We start from the raw sequence: 25,395 nt of genomic DNA on the forward strand, positions 1-25,395 counted from the left end.
ACCCGGAAGCCCCACCCGGAAGCCCCACCCGGAAGCCCCACCCGGAAGCCCCACCCCCTCCGCGCGCCTCGCGGGCCCCTCCGCCACGTGCCGGGGCGCGCGGGCGGGCCCTTTAAGGCTCGGGCCCCGCCCTGGCGGTGACGTCACCCGCCCCTTCGCGGCTCCAACCCCCCCCCCCCGCTCCCGCCCCGCGGTGACGTCAGGCGGCGGCGGCTCGGGGCATGACGTCATCAGCCGGGCGAGCGGCCGGCAGCAGGCGCCGCAGTGTCCCCGCGGCCCGGCCCCAGCGCAGCCCCGGCCGAGGGCGGAGGAGGAGGAGGAGGAGGAGGAAGGGGAGGAAGGGGGGGGGGGACCCTTCCCAGCCCCTCCGCCGGCCGGCATGGGAGCGGGCGGCCGCGGCGCCAGGTAGGGCGGGGGGCGAGGGGCGGTGGGGTGGGGTGGGGGCGCCGTGTAATGGGGTGGGGGCACCGTGTAATGGGATGGGGGGGGTCAGGGTAATATGGGGGGGGGCGCTCAGGGTAACGGGGTGGGGGCTTAAGGTAATGGGGGGGGTCGGGGTAACGTGGGGAGTCGGGGGAATGGGGTGGGGGCGCCGTGTAATGGGGTGGGGGGGTCGGGGTAACGGGGGGGGGCGCCGTGTAATAGGGTGGGGGGCTCGGGGTAATGGGGTGGGGGCGCCGTGTGACGGGGTGGGGGCTCGGGGTGATGGGGAGGGGGCTCGGAGGGTGGGGACACCCCCCCCGGTGTAATGGGGCTAAGTTGAATCGGAGGGGGGGGGGGGGTCCGCGTTGTAGAGGGGGATTGGGGTGTAGGGGGTGTGTGTGGGGGCAGCGGGGAGCCGGGGGTGGGGTGTTGTGGGGCGGGGGGGCGCGCACCGGGATGGGGGCGCGATGTAGCGGGGAGGGGGGGGGCGGCCGGGCTGGCCCCGGGGGCTGCAGCGCCGTGGGGTGGGGCCCGGGGCTGTGCCCGGCCCTTGGACGCTGCCGGTCCCCGGGATGTGCCCGGTGCCCCCCGGTACCGGCACCGGCACCCGCCGAGCACCGCCGGCGGGGCGATGCCGCAGCTCGGGGACACGGCTGCAGCCCCCCGGGAAGGGGCTCGGCCCCGCTGCCCCCGCCTGTGCGGTGCCTGGTGACGGTGACAGCGGCGGGGAAGGGGCCGGGATCACCCCAAAGCTACGCGAGACCCCGTAGTACCTGACCCCATAGTACCCGACCCCAAAGCTATCCAAGACCCCATAGTACCCGACCCCAAAGCTATCCAAGACCCCATAGTACCCGACCCCAAAGCTACCCGAGCCCCCGTGCTGGGGAGAGGCTCCCGGAGCCGTCCCTTCCCCTGCAGCTCCGTGATTTATTTATTTTCATTTTTATTTCTGATTTTCTTTTATCCTCCGTTTTCCCCTATCTGCCTGTTCTGCCAAGCGCGATCGCTCCGGGCGGCGGGGAGCTCGTACGCCGTGCTTCGGGGCCGTTTTTCATCCACCCTTTTGGCTTTCTGCTGGAAAAAAAAAAAAAAAATCCCAAGCCCTGGGGCGGGCAGAGCCGCCCCGCAGCCTGGCGATGCTGCACCCACGGGAGCAGCGCCCGTTGGTGGCACGGGTGGGGTGTCCCCGAGCCCGAAGCCGTCCCACGGCTGGGGGGGACCCCACAAAAATACAAGCGGCACTGAGCGGTGTGCGTGCTGCACGGGGAGGATCCCGTCTCGGTCCCTCTCGCGGCGTGCTGGGGGAAGCAAATGGTGTGAATATGGGATAAGGGGGGAGAAAGGGAGCCGTGGTTACGAGGTGACACCCGAGGGACGGGGCTGGCGGCGTGGGTGCGGGTGCTGGAGGGGTTCCAGCGCTGGGGGGACCCCAGCCCTGCGGGTGTTTGCCCTTTCCAAGTCCTATTCGCAAAAGCGTGCGGTGAGATTCGGGGGGAAAAAGCGCTTTTTTTTTTCTTTTTTTCTTTTTATCCCCAGCCCTTCCACCCAGCTAGAGGGAGGCAGAGTCCGTCCCCGTAAAGAAACCCGGGGGGGTGACGGGGTGCACAGCATCCCTGTCCCCTCCCGGCACTGAAACTTCCCCGGGATCCGCAGGGCTGTGCTCCCGCGGCTGCGAGCGCTGCCGTGCCGCTCAGCTCCACGCGGGGGGACGCGCGCGTCCCCCGGCAGCACGATCCTAAAGGTTGATTTTTTTTTTTTTTTCCCCTATAAAGCGTGGTTTGTGCCTTGCGGGGGCTGCGCTGATTCCGGGCTGGGGGAGCCGGAGCCGTAACCTGGACGTGGTCCTGGGGTGCTCGGGTACCCCCGGGATGCTCGGATGCCCGTGGCACCGGGTAGCAGGATGACTGCAAGAGCTCTTGATGGGAAAAGTTGCGTTGTGGTGCCGAGCCCGGAGCCATTCGGGCTCGTGGGGTGTGTGCCCGTGCAGGGACCGTTCTGCGCTCGCTGGCTGAGAACCACCCCCCCCTTCCCGCGAACCCGAAGATTGGTAGCCGTTAATTGTTCCCTGCCAGATTGACTCTGAAATTAACGAGTTTGCTGGCGCTTTCTCCTCCTTCCTGTGCGTGGTGAGGGCCCGTATATCAAACGGGGGGGGGAAAAGCCATAAATACTTGGAGTAATGCGAGAGAAGCGTCCAGCTGAAGCGGTGCCGCGGGGCGATGCGGGAGCGCAGGGCGGTGAGGGGGGCTCCGTCGGGGGCAGGAGGTCCCCGCGTCCTCCTGTGCTCTTCTGGTGGCAGCGTCGCTACCAGGACCCGGTCCCTGTGCCCCCCCGGTCCCTGTCCTCGTGATGTGGTGCCCGCCTGATGGGGATGAACGTCCTCTTGTGGGGTCGCACCCCGAGGTTTTGCTCTGCTGGGGGGGCAGAACCGTCAGCCTTTCCTCCAAGGAGCAGCCTGAGCGAGGCGTGCCCTGGGGAGAAGAGGAAAACGGGCCTTTGCTCCCTTCCCACGCGGGTGAGCTCCTGGCAGACCCTAGGTGCTGTTGCCGCTTTGGGGTCGGGGCTGGAAGGAGGGTGAGGAGACGGCTGAGGATCGTGCAGGCGGTTTGTGGGGAAACTGAGGCCGGGGGAAGGGTTTGTGGGTGTGCGTAGTGCTGACTCCTGCACGCCCCGTTCCCGTCCTGCTTCGGCCACATTCGGAGACCTCAAAGCAGCCCCAGGCGGGCCAGCCCCAAAACCCAGCTCTGGGGCTGCCAAAAGCCACAAAGCGCCAGAGGGAGGCAATCAAGAGCCCGGTGTTCCTAATTAGGCAGGCAGCAACGCAGAAAGCCTTAATGACCGCCGTGCGGGCTGCTGAACCCGGCGGCGATGCTCAGCCGGGCTGGGACCGCCTGCGGCACTGCACCCCGGGTTCGACGGCCCTAAAACACCGCACGGAGCTCAGCCAAAGCCCCTGCAGCTCCCTGCCCTGCTGCGGGGTAAATGGAGGTAGCGGGCACGCGCCGAGCCCTCCGTCCCCTTTCCCACGTGGCGCCCGAGCTCGCATGGGTGGCGATGTTGCGTGTGGCCCGCCGCTGCGGCTGGGTTTCGTTTGGACCCTCTCCATTCCCAACCGGACTAGTTTTTTCTCTTGCACCACAGATTACAAAATCGCAAGTGTAGGACACCGAGGTAAAGGCGGGTCTGCCCCACGTCGGTGCTGGCGGCGCGGGTTTATGGGAAGGAGGGAGGTGGTTGGGTTGCGTTGGGGGTGCTGCGAGGGACTTTAATCCACGGCTGCTGAACTTCGAGCTCTAAATTCTTCTTACGCGGGTTGATAAGAACACGCTTAATATTCCTGCCTCCATCCCAAAAAAGGAAAATCTGTAAGTGACTTAACTCAAATATCCTTGCCTCGACAGAGTGGAAAAATGTGCCCAACTTTCTGCTTCAGATAAATCCTTTCCCCGGCCCTCTCCCTCCAGCCGAGGAGCTCTCCGCTCGCTGCCACCACCGCGGGGATCGGTGCCGGGGGTTTGGGTGCCCCGGGCCGGTCGCACCCACTGGTGCCAGATGCAAAAACCAGCCAGGGCTGGTAGGAAGCGAGGCTCCCGGCCACAACAGGATTATTTTTTAAGAATCGTTGGTGATTGAAAATTGCGAGCCCTGAAGTAGTAAAACTCAGGGCAGCTTCCTTCCTGCACCATTTATTACACAATAAGCTGGAGCAATTTGAGGGCTCTCTTCGTTAGGCTTTCTCTGCTCTTGTCCTCTGATTGTTTGCTTTATAACTTGACTGTTGGTTTGTTGTTTTTTTTTTTCTTTTGACACCACAGCCTAGCAAACTGGAACTTGTCTCTTCTACCTCCCTCCACCTCGTAAACCCTCCGGACTTTTGGGTCTGCTCCCACATAATTCTCTCGGACTTTTTGTTTCCTAGCACGGCAATCGCTGGCCGAGCTCGGTAATTTATCGAACTCGGCATTCGTGGTGCAGTAGCTGCCCGTTGGGTCGGTTGCTGCTCGTCTAAACGAGCTCTTGCGGAGTTTTTTGCAGAGGCTGTGCCCGGTGTAGCCCCAGCACCCGACAAAGTCACGCTGCCCTCGTGATGTGCCATGGCAAGCAGTTTTCCTTCAGCTCCCCTTATCCTGGAAGCCTCCTGGCTCCGATCTCCCAAGGAGCTGCCGGGCACGGCGTGGCCCCAGGGGCAGAGGGAGGAAGCGGAGAGGTGAGGAAGAGGATGGTGACGGGTGTCCCCCGCGATGCCCAGGCGCAAGCAGGGCGCACGTGTGAGCTCGAGGAGAGGGGACGCGGGCTTTGTGCAGCCCCGGGTGTTTTAGACAAGGTGTGCATCTTCCGAGGCACGTAGGGATGCTCTCGTCTCCGGAGATCAAGGGGTGGTGACAGCAGCCTGTGGGACACGCTGGAGTTTCTCCTTGTCCGCATCAGGGACCCCGCTCCTGGAGGAATGAGGCTTCGTCGTGTCCCGGTCCTGGGCTGTTCGGGACTCAACGTGGGTTTCTGCCTCTTGGATTTAGGGAGATGGGCTGCACGTGGCTCCTGGCACAGCAGCGTGGGGTCTTGGAGCCCTGCTGCTTGGGCACTGCAAGCTTACATCGCCCCAGCCCGGGGGGAGAGGAGGTTTTAGCAGTGCCCTCTTCCATGCACCGTTACAGCTTGGGCTGTCGCAACCTGAATGTCATCGTGCAAATAAGGCCTCTAATAACCTCCATGCTCCTGCTCCGTTCCCTGACAGCACTTGCCCAATTAAGAGCTGATCTAGATTAGAAAGCAGATCTTGGTTTGTCTAAACAGGTTTAGAAACCTATCAAATTAAACTGGGCCAGGCGACCGATACAAGGGGAACGCCGAGATGGGTTTAGCAGCTGCCTAAATCAGATTAGGTCGGGGCTGTGGCCGGGCAGGGCTGCTTTGGGTTAAGAACCCTGTGGCAGTTTCTGCTCGGCTCCCGCTCCTTCAGGGGGTGTCAGGACTGTTTTGCAAAGCAACAGCTGAATCACTTGTTTACAGCCTCGTTTTTTGGGTTATTGCTGTGTGTGGTGCTGGTTTGCGTCAGGCCGGAGGGGCGCAGTTGGGCCGTGGCCTCGCAGGCCCCCAGGCTGCCCCGATTCGAGGGGGGATATCAGCGGAGGAGGAAACCCAGAGGCTGGGTGACCTCCATCCCAAAAAAGGCCCTAATGGGGCCATGCAGGAGGGCGCAGGACTCCTGTCGAGGCCGGTTCGGCTGCGGTGGGGCCGTGGCTGCTTTGCACGAAGGCTCCCAAGAGGAGGCACGAAGCCTTTCTCCTGGGAGGTGATGTGTTTTGGTATTTTTTACAGTTGAAATATGCTGGATCCTAAACCCAGAAGTGTCCTGACTTTACGTACCGCTGCTTTCCGGTCTCTTTTTTTTCCCTTTTCGCTGCTGTCCGTGGGCAGTAAACCCACGATGCGAGCCAGTTACCCGGGGCTCCCACGTGCTGCGGGTGCGGGAGGCACGAGGCTGGAAGCGCAGCGCTGCCGCCGCCGGCTCCCGCGGTTGGGCTCGCTGCAGCCACCGAGCCGGGACTGCAAGGAGCTGGCGGGAGAGGGAGGGAATAACGTGCTGCTGTGTGCCCGACTTCTCAAAACGCGATAATCCCGTCTCAGGAAAAGAGCAGCCTCGTCTAAAATGCAGCTCGTCGTCCCTTTGTGGTGCTTGAGCCGCGTCTGACCGTCCCTCCCTTCGGAGACGCTGCTGAATTGTTTGCTCCTTCGTGGCGTCCCTGTGTCCAAATCGGTGCTGCTAACCCACAGCTGCTCCGAACGGGAAAGGTTCCGTTCTCAAAAGTCCTGATTTATCATTCCCTGGAGCTCGTGCTTCCCTCCATTTTGCTTTTGTGAAGAGAGCGGAGACGGGTAGACCGGCTACCTGCTCGCAGCGCTGCAAATGCGTGCGCGTGTGCGCGCATCTGTGCAAAACCCGCAGGAACTGTGCTTTTTTTTTTTTCCCCTGATTAATCTTCAGCCCTGATGACATCAAGCGTTTCCCGTGAAACGTAGATGGGTGCTGCTCCTGGCTCGCTCCCACCGAGGCTTCCCTCCCGCTGCTCTCCTTTGTTCCCTGCCCGCGGTGCCTCCCCCTCGGCAGGGCAGCGGGAAGCGGAGCCGCGCGTCCCAGCGCCGAGTTCCCGTTTCGCCGCCGACCTGCGCAGCTCAGGATGTGGAGAAGGGAAAGAAAGGTGCTGGGCAGAGCCGCTTCCCGCTGCGGGTAAGCGGGTGGGGGACGCGGTGGCCTTTGTCCCCAGCAGGAGGGGATGCCCGGGTCAGAGGGGTGGCCCTGGGCGGGCCGGTGGCCGCGGGAGGTTTTTCCAGGGGTGGTGTCGGGGAGGGTTTGGTGTGGAAGCACATGGGAGGCGGTTCCCAGCATCGAACTGGACGGGCTGTGGTTTCCACCGACAAACCGTCGTCCCCTGGGACGGCTTCTGGCCCCTCCGGGCGGCTCGTTGGCGCTCCAGCCTGGGAGAAGGGGAAGACGGGGACCCAACGCCGCGGCCCAGCACCGAGACCCGCGTGCAGGATGGTGCCGGCACTGGCTGCCCCCCAGGAGCGGCATGGTTGAGCCGAGCACCCCGTGAAGGAAAAAAGGGACCCCCAGGAGTGACACGATGGGCTGGGCACCACGGCGGCCATGGCACAGGGTCTGTCCCATGCCCAGCTCACGAAGCAGCCGCTGTTTGTGTCCCCTGGTCCCCTGCCCGGCGCTGCCACCGACCCGGCCACGCGGCAGCCGGACTGGGCCCATCCCGTGGTGTGCACAAACCTCCCGGTGGCTCCTTCCCTCCGAGTCGCCATTTTATTTTTTCTTAAACGTTTATGTATAACCATACACTAACCTATAAAAATTAGTTTAGGATGGCTGCCAAGAAAATCTCTGCAGTGCCTTGTGGGTAGCTCCCTGTGAATTACCATAAAAGCTGTAGTGCCGAGGCTGCTGTGGCAGTTGTGAGGATGCCAGTCATAATGCTCTGTATTTAAAATTCAGATGAATGTGTAATGCATTCGTGTCTGGATTGCAGCAGCTCGTAGCGTTTCTGGCATCCGTGCCCTGCGCGCCGCTGCATCCTCTCTCGCTTTTTAATGCCTTCTCGCGCTCCTCCAGCGTTTTGCCTGATCGCGGAGTGCAACAGGTAGCAGAACGTGGGCTGGGCGCTCCGGGAGGGAGAGTGGTTTCTGATAGCTTCCTCCCAGGAGAGAGGAACCTCCTGCTTCCATTGAGCCGGCAGCAATATTGCACCGAAGGGAGCAGCCGCCCCGTAACCCTTCCCCTCCGCATCCTGCGGCGCGTGCCGGAGCCCGAGCGACGTCCTGCTTCCGAGGGCGCTTGGGTTTCGTGGTGTGCCGAGCGCGGCTCTCGGGAGCCAAACGTGCTCGAGGAAATGACCGCGGGGGTCGTCTCGGTGTGAGAAACGCACGCTTGGAAGTGCAAAGTGTCTCTTCATCCAATGCCACTGCTGCTCCTCCGGAGCAGAAACCAAGGCTCTGAAACAGCCTCGGCCAAGGAGCTGGTGCGGGTACTGGCAGAAGGCACCGCTGCTCTCCTGCTTGGTGTGATGGATCATTTCATTTAAATTTTACTGAAATATAATATTCATCACAGTGTCAGTGGCCCACCTTCATTATAGCTTACTGATAAACATCTCTAATCGGAGAGTGATCTCTCCGCCCTGCCAGAAGCCGCCTGGGGATAATGAATACGGTTTTTGGAGCAGGGAGAAGGTGTCTCGGGGCAGTGTTCCTGCTCTCCCCACCCTGTCTCTGTGCCGAGAATTATTCGCCTGGCTGATGAGGCAAAGAGCAAACGTGTTTTTCCCAGGGCCGTTTGTGGTATCGGTGTGCGGCTGTGAGATGGTGGCAGCCGGGACGTAACCCGGTGTCCCCGCGGGTACCTGACAGCGTTTTCCACCCAGGAGTTTCCAAAGGGTCTCAAACACAACCGCTTTCTTTCCTACTTTGTGCTCTCCGGGGGTTTAGGGCACGGCGTGAGTGGGGTTTTGCCCCAGCCGGGCTGCCTCCTCCTGCAAGGGTTTGGTGCTGGCTGCAGCCTCCGCCTCCCCCAGGTCCCCTTGGCAGCGGCATCACCCAGGCTCCGCGGTGCCGGCAGCAGGGACGCGGCTCCCCCGTGCTGCACCACGGAGGGCTCAGAGCAGCCATTTCCCCTTCTCCCTGCGGAGCCCAGAGCCAACGAGGGAGCGTGAAGGAGCCGGACCCAGCGCCGTGCGGTGCTTCAGCCGTCCCAAGCCTCTGCGTGCTGCCTGGCGGAGCAGGCTGGCGTGGGGAGAGGCCGGGGCCTTGCTGGGGGCTCTCCTCCTCCCGGTGCATCCTACAAAATGCTGCTCGTCTTGCTCCTCTCGACTGGTTTTATGCCGAGGAAGGGCTGCCGTGTGACGGAGGGCTCTGCCACCTCCATCCAGCACGGCCGGGTGATGGCGCGCCCCGGCTCGGCTGCTGGCTTTGGCTGCCCGCTGCAAAGCGAAGGTGATGTCCGCGGTGCCCGGGATGGATTTTTTTTGGTCTGTGCAGCAGTGAGAGATGGCAGCCGGCGGTCCTGCACGCACTGGCACGTCTGCTGCGCTCCTCCAGGGAAAGCTGTTGGCTGTTCGGCCTCTGAGCCCCCCTCGGGAAGGAGCCCGGTGGCTCTGGGGATCGGCTCCGGATCGTCTCTGCCTTCCTGACCTTCAGCAGCAGAGCCCTGCGAGTCCTCAGCAGCCCTTGGTACAAGCGTGACCCCTTGGGCTGCTTTTCTGCAAAAAGGCCTTTCCTCTCCCTGCACCTCCGCTTCCTCCTCCGCGTTTGACCCAGAACAAGCTGAATTTTGCTCTGGTTTGGGATTTCCTGTCACCTCTGCTCCTCTCTGGCTTCCGTGTCCTCAAACGTGCAGCGCGCTTCTGTCCCACCGCAAAACTTGTCAGCAGGAGGAAAATCGCCCGGAATTTGGAACCGCTGGAGCTCTGGGCTGCGTTTGGACTGCTGCGAGCCCTGACCCTGCTCGAGGACCCGTGCCCAAAGCCCCTCCGAGGACAGCCGAGCAGCGGAAGAGTTCCCTGCTGCCTCCTTCCTCCCCAGGCTTGCTGCGAGGGCTGGTCGTGTGATGCTGATAAGATGATTGATTTTTTTTCCAGGAGCTCGGTGCCCTCGGAGGCTGCGGATGAAGACGAAGCCACCGCCGTGCTCCCCGGCAGGACGGAGCAGAGCTGTGTGCACCGGGTGAGCGGCAGCGGGGTCCGAGGACAAGCCACCCTTGCTGCCCGTGGGACGTTGTCCTGCTTCCTCAGGGAGGAAGAGGAGGAAGCTCTGACTGCTGGGCAGCCCCTAATGAATTTGCTGCCAGTCCCCAAAGGCGAGCCCGGCAATGCTGTTTGGGTTTCAAGAGCTGCCTGCGTGCTGGAGCTCGCAGCATCTTCTCCTGAGCTGCAGGCAGGGCTACGGCTCCATCCCTTTATCCCTCCCTCGCTTTGCAAAAGCAGCTTGAAGCTCCGTGGGGTGAGCAGCTGTCCCTTCCCGTCTCCTCCTGGTGGGGACAGGGACAGGGTGCAGCCAGGGCTGTGGGTGCCCGTGGCACCGCCTGGAGGCTGCAGCACCCCTCCGGCACCTCGCTGCGTGCTGGCCTAACCAGGAGTGAGCTGCTGGGAAAAGCGGGGAGGCGGAGGGGGGAACTGAAGCCTTTCTTAGAAGTAAAAGAGGAAGGAGAATGAAATATTAAACAGCCCTGGCAATTCGGGCTTCTCTTCCCAGCCGCCCTGCAGAGCTGTGCGGGACGCGGGGGCTCAGGCGGCTGCCGTGGGTGGGTTTGGGACGGGGTGAGGAGGAGCAAGGCAAGGCAGCAGCTGCACTTTTCAGCCCCCGAGGTGTTTTTGTGGCTGGCTTATCCTTTGTTCTTGGCTTACCCTTGACTTTTTCCAGTGTCTCTGAGTGCATCGCCTCCCGTCCCCATCCTCAGTTTCTCATCCCCCCCATCCTGATTCGTGCAGAACAGCCTCGAGGCCTTGGTGCTTGTCCTGGAGAGAGAGCCCTGCTCTCCTCCGAGCCCTCCAAACCGTACCGCGGCGAGCACCTCGAGGTGACGCGGTGGCAGGTTTCACTAGGAAATAGCAGCCAAGTTTGTGACGCCAGGCTCCGGGTTTCACGTCAGGCCCCCAGGAAGCTCAGCAGCGCTCTTTAATCTTCAGAATAAAAACAAAACAACGCTCTCAACTTGGGTTTTTCCTTGGGAGTTGCTTTATTTGAAAAAAACACTTCTTTCTGGTTAGCCTTTTGGAGAAAAAAAATTAATATCCTGAAATTTTGAGTATTTAGGCAATTGCTGGGCTTTGGCTTTAGGTTGCAGGATGGCCGCTGTGCTTCCCAGCGCTCCTCCCTTGAGGCAGCGCTGGAAGTGGTGGCATCAAATGGAGTCCTGTCTGTCTGCCCGTCCCTCTGTCTGCTCTTGGGAGTCCTGTCTGTCTGTCCGTCTCTCTGTCTGCTCTCGGGAAGGCTCTGGGGCAGGGGAGGATGAGTGTTTTGGGACAAGACTGCAAAATCCCGGGATAGGCTCCCGCGTTGCTGTGCTTCGGGCATTGCACAGAGGCACGTGGGGGCGGAGGGATCGGGACGAGAGTCCTTTAAGGTGACCCCAGTGGTGCTGGGGAGAGTCCGGCTTGCTCGGGTCTCGGTGTGCGTGCGGGTCTCGGTGTGGGAAGGCTTCAGGGGCACCCGCAGCTCCCTCCTTGCTGCGAGCGGCCCCGTGCCAAAGCAGGAGCGAGGGCTCGGTCGTGGCTGCTGGGAAAACCCAGACTCGGACCAAGAGCTCAGCATCCCGGTGGCATCCCGAGCGCAGGCTGCTGGAGGGCTGGGAGGCGCTGCGGCCGACCTCGGCTGTTAAACCCCCTCGGTTGCGTGTGAGCAGAGATGCTTTTACGGCCGGCGTCAGCCTCGCGACGTTCGGGGAGGCTCCGGAGCTGAGATAAGGCTGGGGCTGACGCACGGAGGCCGGCAGCAGCACGTCTCCTCCCCAGCCTCCTGCAATTCGGCGCCTGACGCTGTCGGGGCGGTGTCTGCAGGGAGCCTGCGGGGGGCTTGGGGCTCGCGCCCGGGGCCAGCCGGACACCAAACCCTTTTGCTTTCATAGCTGGCATAGCTGGCCCTTGTGCTGCGGGGTGTCCTGTTCCACCTCGCCTCCAGCATCGGCCGGGCTGTAACTCTGTGTTCCCGGCCGCAAATTCCCCCGGGCAGGGAGATCTCGGGTTCCCTCCCGAGGGTTGGAGGGGTGCCCGGGAGCTGCGGGGCTCGCTGCCACCCCTCGGTGCGACCGGTGCCCGCCTCGGCGGGGAATGCAGCCCTGGCACTGCCCGGGGTCTCTGCAGCCCGCTCCGGCTGTGCTGGCACAGCTTTTGGGTTCCTCCGCTTTGTAGGATGCTTGCGGTGCTCCCCGCAGGAGGAACCCTCCGGACGTCCCTGGTCTGGGCCCCGCTGAGGTCGTGGCAAAGGGAACGGGCTCTGCGGTGCCTCTGGTTCCACTCGGGTCCTGCCCTGGGTACCCACGTGGCAGGTGTCCCCAGCAGCCCTGCGGAGATCCCTTCGCCTTGGTCCCTTGGCGCTCTTAGCGTTTGCGGAGGAAGCGCGGAGGAGCAGTGTCCCTGGGGGCCACGGGGCATTGGGAAGCGGTGTCTGTCTCTGTAGGGCCAGCAGGAGCCACCTGGGGCTTTGCTGGCAGGCCCCGAGCAAGCTTTGTCCCGCAACCAGACCCTTTGGGATGCAGACTTCCCTTTCTCTGGGGAGGGATTTGCAGCGCATCCTCCACCTTGGCGTGGGGCAGCTGGTGACACGGCTCCTCCTTGGCCGTTGGGATGGGTTTGCCGTCGTGCTCGCTGACTGGTTATTCTTTTGGGATGCAAGGCTTTGCCCAAGCATTACAGATGTGGTTTTTTGTTCGTTTATTTGCCCTGGGTGGGTGCAGAAGCAAAGCATTGCCCCCTGCTCCCCACAGGGCTTACAGAGGGCTGGGGGGACTCAGGGGGACACAGCGGTCCCAGCTGGGGTGGTGGAAGGGATTTGGGGCCAAGGAGAGCAAAAGGGACTCGTTTGCAGCCACACGTGGATGCCTGTGCTGTGCTGCTGGTGTTTAGCATCCCTCCGCGCTCTGCTGAGACCTCGGGGACTGGGAGCACTGGGCTCGCAGCTGGGGGAGGCGCAGGCCGATGGCCACCGTGTCCCCTGCGGTCCCCCCTGCGCCGAGCAGGGGCGGCTCTCGGAGAGCCCCTCCTGACCTTTCCAGCTCCCTGCCCTCAGCTGCCAGCGGGTGACACGGTGACATTTCACGTCCCGAACGTCTGAGCGATTCCATAAAGAACGCCGGCATAAACGCAGCGCGTTGGCTTTTGTGCCCGACAAATCGGATTTGTTACCCCCGAGCGTCGGCTTCGGGCTCGCGGGGCCCCTCTGCGCCTGCTGGGATGGGGTGGGAAGGGGCAGGGACCGCCGTGGGGATGGGGGCAGGAGCAGGGAGCGCTGCTCCCGGCAGCGCGGGGCGGTCGCTGCGTTTCCAGCAGCGTGTTTCTGGAGGGATGGGGCTGTGCACGGCACACCTGAGCTGCAGTTGGTGCCACCCAGGCGGTTGTTTTTCCCCACCTCCGTCGACCGGGCGATGCCACCGCCTGCCCATCCGCCCCAGCACGCTGCTGGGCAAAGCAGGAGCGATGCCAAAGCTCCCGGCCTCGTGCTGGGGGGGAGCAGCACCGGGCTAAGTGTGCACAGCCCCGGGCACGAGCCCGTCGTGTTTGCACAGAGCACACCAGCCCCATTTGCTCGGAGGGTTGCAAGCAGCATCGCGTGCTGCTGCCCGCCGTGCCTGCTGCTATAGAGCACGCCGCCTATAGCGTTATTTATGGTGCGTGCATGGCAGGTAGGAGACGTGCCCCCAGCTCCTTCCTCTCCTCCCCAGGGAGTGGGAGGAAGCATGCGTGCAGGGGGAGGTGATTTCCTCTGCTGGCGTGCTGCTGGAGGGCTCTGTTTGGGCTTAATGCTGCTTAACCCTGGTCTGGGCACTGGCACGAAGGGTCTCCGGGGAATTGCCAAGTTACTTCCCACCCCCCGCTTTTCTTTCCCTAAATTAAGTAAAAAAAGGTAGAAAGCAAACAAAAAGGCTCTCTGTGAAGCAGGCAGCTGAGCATGCGTGGGGAGAGCCCGTCCCTGGCTTCCTGAGGTCTCCGTAAGGGCCGTGCAGGTTGGGCGCGGGGAGCTCCCGTGGCAATGCTGCGCTCTCCGGTGCTGCTCCTATGGGAAACGTTCGCTGCGATGGCAACAAATGGAGGCGGTCTTTTAAATAAATAAATAAATAAAAGTCATCTGTAGGGCTTACAGGATGGGGACACCAAAGCTTCCTTGTGTGATTTCTGCTGGGCGCGTCTGACTTGAGAAACTCCTTCCCCTATGCCCCCAGCATGGCTTTTGGCAGCAGAGCTGCGCGGGAGATGTCCCTTAGGTCCTAGGCTTGATTTCCTCACCAAGCCCTGGGGGAGATCACCACCGCTGTCCTCACGTCGGCACCCAGCTGAAAGCCCCGGCAGCATTTCTCCGGAGGGCTGATGAACCCTGGTTTTTGGCCGCGTGACTCCTCGTGCACCAGCTGCTGCTCTGGGCTTTGCCCGAACTCCCGGAGCAGCGACCCTGAGGGAGGGCAAAACATGAAAATCCCAAATCTTCCTTGCTGCCGATCTCAGAGGGCTCCTGCAGGGTTTGGGGACGTGGCAAACCGCTGGCTTTGATCTCCAAAGGGGTTTAGAGGGCTCGGAGAGGTGCCCGGTGTCTCCCATGGCCATGCTTCTTCAGGAGACCTCTGTTGGAGAAATGCCTTCCAAGCCCACTCGGTTCCTGATGTGCACGGTGCAGTTTTTTCTGTCCTAACATCACCCAGGAGATCCTCACCACCACGAACACCAGGGACATGCTGCAAAGTTTGAGGCCAGCGCTGGATTTGGGGCCAATACCCCATCCCTCCCTGGGCTTGAAGCAGGGCAAAGCTCGGCTGCGAGAAGAAATCCAACGTGAAAGGGGGAAAAAAACCTTTTTTCAGGTTTTCTGGGTCTGAAATGTGAGCAGGATCCTCGGAGATGGCTTTTCGCCAGCGTGGAGAAAAGGGCTGAAACCTGCCTGATCTGCCCAGGCCCCGGGCGTGCGGCACGTCCTCCTGGCTCCATCGCCTTGATTTAAGGATCTGATGCATCCCGCCGCTCCAAAATAAATAGCTAGTTATTTTGGGCCGGGGAGGCAAACAAATCAACAGGCCAGTGATTTCTTCAATCATCCTGCATGCTGCACAGGGGAAAAATTAATAAAGTACCTGCCATCCTCAGAAGCTGTTTGTTAAAGCCAACGATAATGATGGGCAGAATTGAGCTCCTGTTTCTGACGGCTTTGCTCACGCTCCTGCGCTCCCGCTCCCTCTCCGAGGCGTCGCCCTGCCCGACTTAGTGGTGGGAAAGGTCTGGGTCTGAGGCTCTGCAGCGCCGGGAAGGGCTGCACGGGGCTCTCCAACCTCTCTGGGGACCCCCTTGTGCTCCATGAGCTGCGTCCTTTTAGGTGGCTTGGGATCCACAAAAAAAATCTGGATTTTCTGGAGTCGCTGTCCTGTGGTTAGTGCTCGTTTCTTGGTGCGTTTGGGACTTTTGAGGCTTTCCGGAGCCTTGTGGGAACGTTCCTGGCACGGGCACGTTGAAGCTGCCCTGCGTGGTGGTGGCTGCTGGAGGAAGGATGCTGGGGAGCACGATCCATCCCTGCAGACCATGTCGGCGCTGGTTTTCCAGCACGCCCTTGAATTTTCTCATCTGTACAATGGGCACGTGCAGAGCTACCCCTCGTGAGGAGCTTGGGACTAATCTCATTTTGAGCCCGTGAGGTTTTCACAGGACTCCAGCCAGCCTGCAGAGACCAAAGCTCAGCTCCTTACCAGGCTCAGAGAAGCAGCCGGCCCTACCTGGAGCCTCAGGGCTATCGGCTGCTCTGCCTTTGCCCTCCAAAGGCCAACCCAGAAATGTTTGGAGTAAAACACCGCGGCACGGGAGCATGTAACATTCCTCGATTGTGGTGTTCATGGTGCTGCAAGGCTCAGGGAGCATCCTCAGCTCTGGGTCTCGTTGCTGCAGAGCACCCAGTGCTGTGTGTCCCCTCCCCAGCCCCTGCATTCGATGGCCCCCAAAATACTCCCGGGGCCTTGCAGCAGGGACCTCTTGCAGCTTGCACCAGTTTTGGGCTTGCCACGGATGGGTCTCCCCCCAAACTTTCCTCTTGGCCAACTTATTCCAGGAATATTTCATGCTGAAGGTGTGAACAGTGCAGGATCTGGTGCCGAGAGAGACGGAGGGTTTGGCCAGCCAGGGCTGTTTGTGTGCTGGTGTGGGTCGTGCATCGCCTCGGTGGGAGATGAGCCATGCAAACGGGGTTAAACAGCCAGGGGCACAGCGACCAGCCCCAAATATGCCAGTGTGGAGACCAGAGGGAAAGCGGAGAGCAGGCATCCCCCCACCTGGGTGGACGGAGGTCTCTCGAGAGCTGACTCAAAAAGAAAAACCTCTCCCCCCCCGGTTTGGGTGATGCCCCATCCTTAACCCCATCTGCAGGAGCCTGTTCAGCACCAGGGAGGCTGAAGGTGGTGTTTGCCGCTCCGTGTTTTGTTTTTTTTTGGTTATGAATATTCTCCCCACCAAAATACCCCGCTCCGGGCTGCTTTCATGTTCAAAGCGTGGCTCCTCCTACTAATGCACCTCCGCTGCGTGCCCGGCTCGTGGGTGGCTGCGAAGAGCAGATCTGCATTTAGCTCACTCTGGCGAGGCTTTGGGAGAACCAGGGGGAAAGTCCCTTTTAAGTTTACCGTTTCCAGAAGAGACACGAGCTCCACAGCCGGTGCTAAGTGGGGAACACGGCTGTCAGGGGGCGCGAGCTGCCTTGGAGCCGAAGGAGGGGCGAGCTCCGCAGCGGTGGCAGAAGCTCCCAGCCACTTACCAGAAGATTCACGGGTCCCGTTGTGGTGCCAATAAACGCTGGAACCACGAATTGATCTGCGTTCAGAGCACTTGAATTAAGTAGCGGGAGCTGTATTTTTAAGTTATTGGTGTTCAACTCTTGAGAGCCCTCTGACGGGAAGGGCGGCCAGAGGTGGCACCGCGGCGAGGCAGCGGCAACCCCTTCCCAGCTGGGTTTTTTGGGGTCCAGGTTCCCCGCATCCACATCTCCGTGCATCGTGCACCCCCTTTGCAAACAGGGCAATACAGGGTATTTTTAGTGAGGGAAAAAAAAACCAACAAACTAGTTTCTGGTGATGGCAGATGAGCTAAAATCTCCATGCTCTTGGAGGAGCAGAGAGCGCTGCTTCCTGCCGGATGCAACTCGGGCTCAATCCCGAGTCCTGTCCTCAGGCTCCAGATGTCCGTTTTCATCTCTGGGGTGCCAGGTTTGTGGCCGGCTGGTCCCAAGAGACCCTCTGTCGTCTTCGGGGGCCGGGAGGAGCCGACCTCCCTGCTGGGGGGGTTCTTGGGGTCCCAGCTTCTCCCCCCCAGCACGCAGGGACCTCGCCATGGACGCGCTCGATGGCACCGTGTGGCAGCCACCACGAGCGGGTCGGGGCCTTCTCTGGCACCAAAAGGACAAATTAAATAAACATGCTCGATTGCTTAAACATTTGTTTTTTCAATTAGCGGCAGCTTTTTTGTATTAAAGTATGTGGCTATGCTGCTGGGGAACACTTTAGCAAGTTGTTTTTTTTTTGTTTTTTTTTTTCTTCCTGGTGCTACTTCTCCAGAGCGAATCCTGATTTAAAAACCAAATGCAAAACGCAGGCCAAGTTTTAGGTTTGATCCCGTAAAAGATGTCGAGGGGAAAAAATTGCACTGCTCGGAGCCGTGGGGCCCTGTTCGGACGCGTGGTGGGGCCTTGAAGGCAGCGGCGTTTGCAAACCGTGCCTGCGAAGCGCTCGTAACGCGTCTGCGGACGCGCGGTGTGGTCGGCAGATTGCAAGAACGTCGAAGTCTCCTGCAAGGAGGCGTTTGGAGACGCGGGGTAAGGGAATAACGCAGGGCTCGGCGTGCTCGCAGGGACACGGAGCCTCAGCCAGGAGGTTTTGGGGACCGTCCCCTCCGCGGGCGGCATGCTGGCGGCGCCCACGCCGAGCTCTTCCCACTCCGTGTCTCTGCTTCTGTTGCGCCTCTTCGGTCTCTGTCCTTTGTAGATGGCAACAGACAGCCTGGCGTGAGCATTACAGCTTGGTCGGCATTATAGGATAAGGAGGTTTTAGATGCTGCCCTAATAGTAACCAAGATTGCTAAATAGCATCTCTGGGAAGGCGAAATGCAGCCAGAGAGACGCTAATGCTTCAGATTGACCTTGCTCGGAGCGTGTGGGGGTTTTGCTGTTTCCGTCGGCTTGCGATCGGTTTCCTAAAATAACATCCATCCAAAAAGCACCGCCAGTGGCCGAGCGAGGATCCCTCTGCACGTACCTGTGCGAGTCCCGTCCCTGCTGGGCGTGGAGGCACTGCGGAACAAACCAGCATCATCCCATTTTAGAAAGAAGCAAAGAGAGACCCCAAACCCCGGGAGCGCTCCGTGTTGCGCCCCCGGCTTGCAGCAAAGCTCCCGGCAGCCGGCCCGGGGACCAGCCTGGATCGAGGGAGCCACAGGGGTCTTCAGGGCACCCCCCTCTCCTCCCTTTCCCTTTGCAGGCATTTTAGAGCAGTCCCCGAACCCCAGCCCACACCCTTAAGCTTCAATAAGCCAGATTTTTAAGATGCTTCGCTTGCAGAAGGGCGCTGACGCCGTGGCTGGGTGCGTGCAGGTGCATCCCGTGCAGCTCCAGCACAGCCACGAGCACCCGTGCACAACCACGGGGCTTGGGGGGGGGACCCCAGCTCTGTGCCTTTCCTAAAGGCGACCGGCAGCAGTTCTGTTGTTGTTTTTTTTTTTTTTTTTTTTTTTACATATTAAAGGTTTAATAAATGGAATTAAATACTGTGGAACTTAAGGTAATTAAATGTGGAAGCAGAAAGAAAAAAAAAATATTGTAAAGCATCCTCTCCAGGAAGCTAATAGGCTCCATGCCTCCTTATCTTAATGATTTTCATAATTTAGCTGAATGCAGAGATAATGGATCTGATGAACCTTTATGGAGCTAACTTTAGATTTAATGGGCTTCTTGCTGGGGAGCGGGGTGGGGGCAGGTGCAATCAATGTGCTTAAGGAGGGAGATAAGAGCACGAGAAAGCTGCAATAAAAACAGCCAAACGGGGTTTCCGAAGACTTGAAAGTTGCGCTGAGTGCTCCCTACTTCCCACCTGGAAATAACCTCGGAAATCATTTGCAGCGGCCACGTGATTTCCTCCAGCTCGGCCACGCCGCCGCTGCCAGCGGGTTTTGCCTTTGTGCACAACCTCTGACCCGCCCCGCGACGAGGGAGCCGCAAAGCTGGGATCATCTGCGTTAATCTGGTCTCGCTGAGGCGGGATCAGTGGAAACCACCTCGCAGATTCACTGCATTACGGAGCAGATTGAGAGACTTAGAGAGCAAATTTAATAAATATCATTTCGATATTACTCGGTGTAAGGGGAAAAAAAAAAAAAATCCGCCGAGCAGCTGATGCTGGAGCACCCAGCGAAGGATGGTTAATGGGAACGTGTCGTGGCTGGGGAGCTGGGATGTGGGAAACGTCCAGTACTGACATGGGGTGGGGGGACAGGAGGAAAGGACCTTGCTGGGGGTGGTCAGAGTGGGGTCACAGGAGCGTGTACAGGGCTGGATGTGCTTGGGGAAAGGGGAAATGAGGATGTTTGCTAAGGGAGGGAGGTAAACCGGCACCTTTGGTTCCTTTCTGGTGCAGCCACGAGTCTCCTGCTGCCCCTTTGCACCACCGGGTGCCCGGGGAGCTCCAGCGAGTGCGGGAGCAGGGCTGGGTGATGCCGAGGCTGTTCCTGGACCCAGGGGAGCTTTGCTGTGTTGGCACAGCGGTGGCTGCAGAGCCGTGTCCTCCCTCGCGCACCCAGGGCCGAGCCAGCCCCCCTGTGCAGGCATTTTTGCAGCTATTTGAAACCTGCACCTGGGGTAAAATCTGGGTACAAGGGCTCGGGGTCCCAATCCTTTGTGTCTCAGGGCTCCCTGTAGTACCCGATGGAGTCTTCGAGCTGTGCTCCGACATGGCCGCAGCCTCTTGGGAGCTTTCCAGTGGGAAAGCAGAGCTGCCAAGGGCACGAACAGGAGGACGCGACGCCGGCAGGGGCAGCCCTGGCGGGCGCGGGCACGCAGGGTGCCCAAACGCGACCCAGGGAGCCGGGCTGGGAGCGGACGCTGTGCCCCCGCCGGGACAAGGGCACGCGTGGAGCCGGCAGCCCCGCGCGCTGATGCCCGCTCCGCGCCAGACCCCGCTCGCAGATGGTGTCCTCCACGGAGCAGAAAGCTCCGATTACAGGGGAAGGGGAAGCGATGGCGCTGGGAAACCCCAACTCCCTCCGCTCCGACGGTGGTGAGCGGGATTTTGGCTACGATGGGGCGTGGGGACGGGTGCTGCTGCCCGCTGCGTCCCGTGGGCATCGTGCCCGGACCGTGCACCTTCCCGAAAGCCTCGGGCGAGGGCAGCGAGCCCGGCCCGCGCCTGCGCTGAGGACCGGCGGCGGAAGGTGCAGCGCTCGCAGGCAGCCGGAGGGGCTGCTTCAGCTTTGTCCCCGGCAGGACCCCCTGCCTGCTGGAAAAACACTTGGGTTAGGAGAAATGTGTGACCTCTTGCTAACCCCCTTCCCCTTCTCCTCTCGCTCTGCGAGACGTTAAAAAGAAGGGGAGAAAAAAAAAAAAAGAAGAAAAAAAAAAACCCTCACTGAGGCCAATCCAAAGAGGGCGAGAGCTGAAGACTGTATCATTAAAATGCTAAAAATGAGTGTGCTGAAAACAGACACAATTGGGTATTTAAAGCTCTGAATGAAAAGAGTGTGTGTTAGCCGGCTTGCGGAGAGCTGGTCTCCCAGAGCCCCTGGAAAATATGTGGTCAAGCCTGCACCATTAACTTTTTGTTTCTGGTTTGTAAAGTAGCTGTGAAATCCGCAGGGGGGGCGCGCAGCCCCTGTCCCTGCCAGGCTCAGGGGGGACGCCGGCGCTCAGCTCCGCCGGTCGCTCGATCCTTGTGCGCACCCCGAGTCTTTTGCTGTCCCTCTGCAATCTTGGTCCCAAAACTTGGCACTCATCAGCCCGGGCACTCGTGGCCCTGCGTCCCCAAGTCATAGGGGACGCCTCTGTCACCTCTGTCACTAGTGCAGACCAGGTGCGATGTGCAATGAAGCCGGAGGAGCAAAGGTGGAGGTGCAGCCTGGAGACGCTCGGGTGCGTTGGAGCCGCAGCTGCCTGAGCCCTGCCCCAAACCCGCACAAATTTGCTCCTGGGTGAATAATCACCGCCAAGGCACCGCGGGGCTCTTGCATCATTTGTTTGCAGCTCAGAAGCTGGGCAGCTTGGGCTGCTGGAGGCGAACCAGCTCAGGTGGCCGAGGTTTGCCAAGAGGTGCTGGGCTTCGCAGAGGGTTTCGTTGCCTCCTTTCCCTTCTGGGTGCAGACACCTGGACCTCTGCAGCCACCCTCGAGCGAGGGCTCGCTGCATCCCACCTCGTTCCTGGGTGGAGGCTGTTGCTGGTGCCGAGCTGCAGGTTGGTGCCGCGCGGGAGGGCGAAGGCACGTGGGGTTATTCCGGGCATGTGCACGTACGCAGGTTTCCCTCGTCTGCATATGCAGAGGGATCTGTGTGGGTGCGAAATGCCCCGAAAATGTCTTCTAGGGCAAGTACTAACTGCCAGGCTGGGCTTGGCTCCAGCACGCAGGAACAGATGAATCAGATACTTAATGGTAAAATCAAACCTCGCAAAGCGTTAAAAACAACCCAGCTCCACCGGGCTCCTCTCTGCCGTCCAAGGGAGCCCCAGCGAGAGGGAACGAGAAGGGATTTTCAACCAAACTGGGATTTTTCGCCGCCCCCCCCCCCCCGCCATATCGCTTGGCTGCCAGCCTCTCCGAACGGGAAGTTTTACCCCGCCTCCCGCGGTCTCGGATGTCAGGTTGGCAAGAAAAATCCCATCTGTTTTCAATCTGGATCCTCACTTCCATCCACCGAGCGTTCCTCCTCCCCGCGCTCCCCCGCTCCCAGCCCCCAGTGCTGGCGTGCACGCCAGGCAGGCCTCGGTGACGCTTTTTTTTTTTTCCTTTTTTTTTTTTTTCCTTTTTTTTTTTTCTTCTAAAAATGTATGTGGCCTCCTTTGCCCCCCCTTCTCCCAGGCACATGCTCCAGTGCAGCCCTCTCCGCGCTGGGGCCTGCCAAGAGCCTCTCTGTGCTCAGCCCTGCTACGGTTGCTGGCTCGGAGAATTCCCAAATGACCGAGGGTTTTTCAACTCCAAGCATTCAAAAAACTGCAAAGTATCTCTCTGTGTAAAAAAGAGAAGAAGAAAAAAAAAATTGAAAGGGAGAGGAGGGAAGGGAAGGAATTTTGTTGTTGTGATTTTGTGTTTGGGGGTTTTGTTTGGTTCCAACGTCTTGGTATGATTTGGAAAAGAGCAAGTACAGAGTGTTTTGTTCCTGCCCAGAGATAACCGAGCTGCTCTGAAATCCTATATGGAGTCAATGCAAAGACGTATATGTAGCAATCATGATACCCTCATCTCTTTCTGAAGAAACCCTTTTGTTGCACACCAATCGTCTCCTTTCTCTTGGCTGTCCTCTCTTGCTGTATAATGTCTTATTTAAACTATAAAGTCCTCAGGCTAGGAATTACCTTCTCTCTTTACAGATGGCTGCAAGAGCTTTGCACGTCTGCTGAGCTCTATGAAAAATAAATGAAGGAGGTTGTGGCTTTTGTTGTTGGGTTTTCTTTTTTTTTTTTTTTTTAAAGTGTTGGGAGGTGAGAGTTTATCTGATCGTAGCATAAACCCAAGGTAGCAAGGACTGATGGGTGCTATTTGCTTTTGCGTTGCCAAAAAAGCTCAAGGTGGGGAGTTGTCCCTGCTGCAACCCCTTCCCTTTCGGCTCTCAGGGAAGGGCTGGCAGTGGGACTGCTCGGGGCAGGGTTTTGTGCTTCGGCCGGGTGCTGGAGGGCTCAGGGGCTTCAACTCAGAAGGGATCTGGCCCTGGGGAGAGCTCGGGCGCCACGAGCCCCTCGGAGGGGCTGGGGATGCGAGCGCCAGCCGCGGTGCCTCAGTTTCCCCGTTGCATGGGCTCTGCCTGTGGGCAGCTGCCCCGTGGGGACGAGTTCATGGTGGCGTGTCCAGGGCGTGCTCAGGGAGCTGGGGTGCCCCTAATGCACGGGAGACGGTGTGTGTGTGGTGGGGGAGGGCTCTTGCTTTTTATTTTGGGGAGGACGGCGGTGCAAGCCGTGGGGAAGGGGCTGCGTGTGTCTCTGTGCGGGGACCCTACAAGGCCAGGCTGCGGGATGAGGGGCCCCGAGGGCAGGCTCAGGGGGGCCCCTACACAACCGGCTTGAAGTCCCAGGCCGGGGGGGCTGGAGGGGGGGATGCCAGAGCCGCTGTGTGAGGGCAGGGACCCAGCAGAACCAGTCCCGGGGGGGGGGGACCCAAAGCCTTGAGCCGGGCCGGGCCGGGCCCTCCCCGGGGCCGGGCGCCCTGAGGCGGGGAAGGGGGGACCCAGGCGAGCCCCGGCGGCCGCCGCTCTCCCCTTCCCCGGGCCTCCCGCCTCGCTCGCCCCCTCCGTGCGGTGCCCCCAGCGCCTTCCCCGCCCCGCTCCGCTCCCCCCCCACCCACCCCGACCGCCTTGGGCTCGGCGGGGCCCCGCGGCCCGGCCCCTCCCCGGCTCCTCCTCCTCCTCCCTCCGCCCGGGCCGCGGCGGGCTCCGGGCTCCTCGGCGGGGTCGCGGCGCCCATGGCCCCGGTGGTGCCGAGGGACGGCGGGGCCCTGCCGGTAAGTGCCGAGCCCGGCCCCGGTGCCCTCCGCCCCAAGCCCTCCCCGGAGAGCCCCGGGACCCCTCCAGCGCCGGAGCGAGACTCGGGAGAGGCGGTTTGATTTCCAAAAATCTTTATTTCTTTTTCTGATTTAATAATAATAATCTTAAAAAGGGCAAACCCACCCACTCAGCCCGGTAGCGAGGCTCTCCGGGGAGCATCCCCGCCGCGTCCCCGAGGGCCGGGGCCTGGAGCTGAGGGGAAAGCGGGGATGCGGGGGGCCGGAGGGCGACGGGGCTGGCTTGGGGTTACGGGGAGAAACCCAAAGAGGAGACCCGCTTCTGCACGGCTGCCCTTGGCCTTTCCTATGGCCGTGAGCAGCCGAGCAATGGGGCCGAGCGGTGGGCAGCGGTGTTTGTCCCCTCGGTTCCCCAGCCAGCGCCTCCCGGAGCGGTTCTCCACAAAGCAGGAGGCAAAAGATAACCGTGTCCAGCTTCCCCCTCACGCGCCTGCCGTACAAAGGGCCAGCTCTCTGACTGGCCCAAATAACCCCTTTCCCTTACCCCCTTTTTTCCTTGCGTGCGTCTTTCTTCCGCCCTGGGAATGCCTGTTATTTTTTAATGACTAAAAGGCAGCCCAGGTCCGCAGCAGTTGCGTGCACGATGCTCCCACAGCTCGGGTCAGGCCACAGGTTTTGCGCGCTTGAGTAATGCCCCGAATTTACTCCCTGTAAACATTGCACAACGGCGCTTGGTCCCCGGGATTAAAATATAACTCACTTTCCCTGGTTTATACGGCTTGCTGGCCATTGTGGCAGCGTTCTGCTGTGGAAAAGCGCTCCGTTTTAAAGCTCGAGGTGCAGGCTAGTCCGGGACGTGTAATCTTAGAAATGTGAGGGGGGGGAAATGCTCCATTTTGTTACAGGAGCTGTGCAGCTGGAACTTTCCTGAGCAATGGCCATATTTTATCCCTTTATGCTTCCTTTCTGTAGCAAAGGCAAAATACTTTTATGTCGCAGGTAACTTTCACGTCAGGGCTCTAACTTTGAATTCGCAGCAGCTGGTTTGACTCGAGGCGGTTAAAGGAACGCTCGAAATTAAATTTAAATTTATATTGTTCGTTGGCGGAAAGATCCCCTGCAGTTAAGGAAAAAAATGTAAAGATGAAGCTGATCATTGCTATATGTGAAAAGGAGTTTCAAACATTAATATTATGGTTCCTCTCCTAAAAAAAAAAAAAAAGAAAGAAAAGAAAAGAAAAGAATTCTCTGGCCTGTGCTTTGTATAGCTACATCTCCGTGTTCTTTCATTACCCTTTTCCTGAAAGCATCACTTAGAGGAGGAGAAATCATAAGTTCAGGCACACTGGGCTCGCCACACACAGAGGAACATCTGCTGAAAAGAGACTTTCTGAGAATAGCAAGCCACCTGCACCGAGAAATTTTTCTTCTCTCGTAACCAGTTCAGCGTTCATCAGGCATTTGTCCGTGATCCACTGCCGGTCTGCTTGTTGGCTGCAAAGGTGCTCGGCAGCCCCAGTGCTTTGCGAGGCTAATATTTATTTGCAGGCTTGCGCCGTTGGGTTTGGGTGTTGTGGGGTTTTCTTCCACCGAAAAGGAGGAGGTGAAAAACCTGTATTTGCGCTAATCCGGCTCTTTTAACAGTTTCTTCACAACTTGCGTTTTCTCCACCGTAACGAGCGTCTGGAGACGATTTGTGCCTTTCCAGCCGCCCTCTCGCTTGTCGGGGAGGAATGTGTTGGACGTGGGAGCAAGGCTCGCTCCAACGGCAGCGCCGGCTCACTGGGGTGGTTCTGCACCTGGGAGGGGTCTGCGCGGAGGACGTCCTTTCCCCTCTCTCGCTTTCCATCCCTGGAGTGCAAACCCTAACAGTCGCAATCCCCTCGTGGTATTGCTCCAAGAACCTGCCAGGAAGGAGGGAAGGTGTCTTTATCGTCCTGGGAGCGTGCCAGCGATCCCCCTTGCGCAGAGGGGTGCAGCACCTCAGGGAGAAGTGTGGGCGCTTGTCCCAAACCTTCCTGCCACTCGGAGGGGCAGTGGGGGAGCTCCG

General features: G+C 60.0%; 1 protein-coding gene across 8 annotated transcripts in view; it reads left to right on the plus strand.

Moving 5' to 3' along the window:
• The first annotated feature begins 250 nt into the window (after positions 1-250).
• Positions 251-25,395, plus strand: part of PTPRS (protein tyrosine phosphatase receptor type S) — a 156,061-nt gene continuing 130,916 nt past the window's right edge. For 4 of the 8 annotated variants that reach the window (XM_080566122.1, XM_080566125.1, XM_080566124.1 and 1 more), the window contains exon 1: positions 23,189-23,345. The gene's annotated coding sequence lies outside the window, so the exon portion shown is untranslated. Of the gene's footprint in view, positions 406-23,188; positions 23,346-25,395 lie in introns of those variants that run through there. The other 4 variants (XM_080566126.1, XM_080566128.1, XM_080566123.1 and 1 more) reach the window with 3 other exon arrangements.

Source organism: Anser brachyrhynchus (genome assembly GCF_964034855.1).
Source record: "Anser brachyrhynchus genome assembly, chromosome: 23".
In the NCBI taxonomy this organism is placed as follows: domain Eukaryota; kingdom Metazoa; phylum Chordata; class Aves; order Anseriformes; family Anatidae; genus Anser; species Anser brachyrhynchus.